The following is a 4,221-nucleotide window of genomic DNA, read 5'->3' on the forward strand; positions in this document are numbered from 1 at the left end:
TTTGTCTCCATTGTGCGTGTCATGCAATCCTGGTGGAGCTGTGCTCATAGTAGGTCTGCAAGGAACATCCATGACTTAATAAAGAAGAGACCAGGCTGTAAAAATAAAAATAGCAACACACACAGGGCCAGGTCCAGGGCCAGCCTTGGCTATTCTCCTCCTACACACACACACACACACACACACACACACACACACACACACACACACACACACACACACACACACACACACACACGGCTAAACCTTCCAGCCCCCTGAAGCAAAATCTGTAACCTAATAATGTCAGCCCCAAAAGAGGGTATGAATTTGATCCAGGAAAAATACCATCCCTGTCAACCGTGAAGAATATTAAGGTCTTAACAGCCCTCAGTTTAGAATTTTCTTGAAAGGAGAGCTGAAAATAATTACACACCTGTTACTCAAAACTCAGCAGTAAAAAGGAATTTAATGAGTGTATAAATTACCTTCCCAGCGATATAAATTAGGATTTGAGGCCTGAATGACAACAGTGCAGGCTGAGATTTCCTAGGAAGCCGAGCGGCTGGGGCCCATCCCCCAGGCACCTGAGGATCTCAGCTGAGGAGGGATCTAAAGACCACTGTCACCAGCCCTGCTGGAAGGTTCCATAGCTCCACTGACCACCCTTGCAGAGGAGTGCTGGCCCCTCAAAGTCCAGCCTGAGCTTTGCAGAGAACAAAGCAGTCTTCCTCCTTCTCCTCCAGTCTCTCCTGGACAGAGATTCTCCCACGGTTTTTTACAGCTCTAAGTTCACATTATCTACACTGCCCTTACAGATATCTGGGGACTATCTCCTGTGGTTCGAGCTACCATGATGATAGGGTACTTGAGGTGGGCTGGTTTACAAGACATGGAAGTTTCTTACTCCAGCATTCAAGGTCAAGGGCAAACTTGCTGCACCAGGCCATGGCAGAAGATGCCAGATCACAGAGCAGGATGGAGGTGAACCTCAGCCTCAGGAGCCCTCCTGCCATACCTGACCCACTCTAGTCCATGGTAGCAGCATTTATCCACACCACAGACCCACTCTCCTCACTTGGGATTCAGTTCCCACCTTCAAACCTCAGCCATGACGCCAACTGCCTCTGGTCATACTCATGGCAAGCATGGACCAACCAGTTTGGAATCCCAGACTGTCTTTGCAAGAGCTACAGAGTCTGCAGAGTCATTTCCACTGGCCCTCCTTGGGTCTGTAGGAGACATTCCCATTGGTCCTCCTTGGGTCTGCAGGAGAAATGCCCATTGGCCCTTCATGGGTGAGCAAGAGGTATTCCCATTGGCCCACCTTGGATCTGCAGAGGGATTTTTATTGGCTCCTCTTGGTCACACCCACCTCCTGCACCAATCACTCTTTTTTTGTTGCTTATTTATGTGGTGCTGAGGAATGAAACCAAGGGCTTCATGCAAGCTAATCAAGTACTCTACCACTGAGCCAAATTCCCAGCCCCAATCACTCTTTTTTTCTTTCATTAAAAAATACTTTTTTTTATTGTGAAAATACTGTACAGAGGAGTTAAAATAACATGGGCAAGATAATGAGTACATTGCTTATCAAGCATTGTAGCCTCCTCCTTTGCTTCCTCTTCTCATTCCTTCCCATCCTCCCCCCGCCTCCCCACGCAATCCTCCCCGCCCCTCACAACCTCCCCCACGAAAGTTGTAAAATTAGTTTTCGACATAACGTCTTGTACATCTCGTTGTTGCAATAGGTCCACCTGTATCCCTATTTATTTTTTTTTCCTTTGCTGTAACTTCTTTTTTTTTATTTTTTTTTAAATTTTTTGTGAACACACTGTACAGAGGGGTGACAATTACATGGGCAGGATAATGCGTACATTTCTTATCAAGCATTGCAGCCTCCTCCTTTGTTTACCCTTAACATCCCTTTCCAGCCTCTCCCCCCATCCCCCACCCAATCCTCCCCGCATCTCCCCCCCACACACCAACGTTGTAAAGCTCGTTTTTGACATGACGACTTGTACTTCTCATTGTTGCAACAGGTCTACCTGTATCCTTAAACGACTTGTTTTTCCCCATCTCCTCTACAGGTTATACTGACATAAAATATAGTGAAAGCAGGGGTTATACTGTGGAGGAGGGACGTACAAAGCAACAAAGAGATAATCTTATAAATGCATTAGAAACAAATGCATGAAAGAAAAAAAACATTAAAATACATATCTAAGGGTTCATTTTCCTAACATCACATTATCTGACCTTTTCTGCTTTACTCATACATATACTAGATATTGCAAATAAGGGAAACCATGGGACCTATGTTTTTTGGGCCTGGCTTACTTCACTTAATATAATTTTTTCCAAGGTTTTCCGTTTTCTAACAAATGGGGCAATGTAATTCTTTCTGATGGAGGCATAGAATTCCATTGGCTATATATAGCACATTTTCTTAATCCATTCATCTACTGAGGGGCATCTGGGTTGGTTCCATATCTTAGCTATGGTAAATAATGCTGCAATAAACATAGTTGTGCTGGTAGCTTTAGTGTGGTCTTGTTTGTAAACATTTGGGTAAATGCCCAAAAGTGGGATTGCTGGGTCATTAGGGGAGCTCTATGTGAAGTCTTTTGAGGAACCTCCATACTGCTTTCCAAAGTGGTTGAACAAATTTACACTCCCACCAACAATGAAGTAAGGTTCCCTTCTGTCCACATCCCCTCCAGCATCTGTTGTTGTTAGAGTTCTTTATTTTTGCCATTCTAAATGGAGTGAGGTGATATCTCAATGTTGCTTTGATTTGCATTTCTTTTATGGCTAGGGATGTTGAGCATTTCTTCATGTGTCTATTGGCCATCTTTCTTCTTCAGAGAAGTTTCGCTTTAAGTCTTTAGCTCACTTACTTACTGGGCAGTTGTTTATTTGAGGATTTGTTGTTGGGGGATTTAATTTTTTCAGTTCCAAGTATATTTTAGATATGAGACCCTTGTCTGTTGTATGGCTAGTGAAGATCTTCTCCCAGTCCGTGGGCTTTCTATTGATCTTGCCAACTATGTCCTTTGCCATGCAGAAGCTCTGCAACTTCATGCAATCCCATTTGTCCAACCTTTCTTTATTTGTTGTGTTCCGGGTCTCTATTCAGAAAATTTCGGCCTGAGCCAAGGAGACCGGGTTTCTCCTATTCCTTCCTGTAATATTTTCAGAGTGTCTGCTTTGACTTCAAGGTCTTTGATCCATTTGGAGCTGATTCTGGTGCAAGGTGATATATAAGGATCTAGCTTTAGTTTTCTACAAGTAATTAACCAATTTTGCCAGTACCATTTACTGGAGAGGCTGTCTTTCTTCCATTCTATTGTTTTAGCTCCTTTATCGAAGATTAGATGGCTATAGGTCTGTAGGTTCATTTCTGGGTTTTCAATTCTATTCCATTGGTCCTGAGGTCTGTTCTTATGTCAATAACAAGCTGTTTTGATTGCTATGGCTTTATAGTAGAGTTTGAAATTTGGTATTGATATTCCTCCAGCAGTTATCTTTCCGTTGAGGAGCTTTTTTGCTATTCGGGGTCTTTTATTGTTCCATATGAATTTTTGGATTGCCTCTTCTATTTCGTTGAAGAATGAGGTTGGAATATTGATAGATATCACATTAAATTATTTGTAGATAGCCTTGGGAAGTATTGCCATTTTTACGATATTAATCTTTCCAATCCAGGAGCATGGGAGGTTTTGCCATTTTCTAAGTTGTGTTTTAACTTCCTTTTTCAAGATTTTAAAGTTTTCATCATACAGGTCCTTCACTTCTTTAGTTAAGTTAATTCCTAGGTATGTTATTTTTTGTGGGGCTATTACAAATGGAATTGCTATCCTAATTTCTGCCACAATTTTCTCATTGTTGGCATAGAGAAAAGCCATTGATTTTTTAGGAGTTAATTTTATACCCTACTACTTTGCCAAAGTTTTGAATCAGCTTGAGTAATTTGGGAATGGAGTCTATGGGATTCTTTAAATACAAGATCATGTCCTCTGCAAACAGGGAGAGTTTTATTTCTTCTTTCCATATTTGGATCCCCTTCATGTCTGCATCTTGTCTTATTGCTGTAACTAGGCATTCTAATACTAGATTGAAGAGAAGTTGAGAGAGTGGACATCCTTGTCTTTTTTCTGAGTTAAGAGGAAATGGTGTTAATTTTCACCATTAAATATAATGCTGGCTGTAGGTTTGTCATATACAGCCTTTATTGTATTG

The sequence above is a fragment of the Dipodomys merriami genome, unplaced genomic scaffold (genome assembly GCF_024711535.1).
Source record: "Dipodomys merriami isolate MVZ:Mamm:240054 unplaced genomic scaffold, mDipMer1.0.p SCAF_183, whole genome shotgun sequence".
Lineage (NCBI taxonomy): Eukaryota > Metazoa > Chordata > Mammalia > Rodentia > Heteromyidae > Dipodomys > Dipodomys merriami.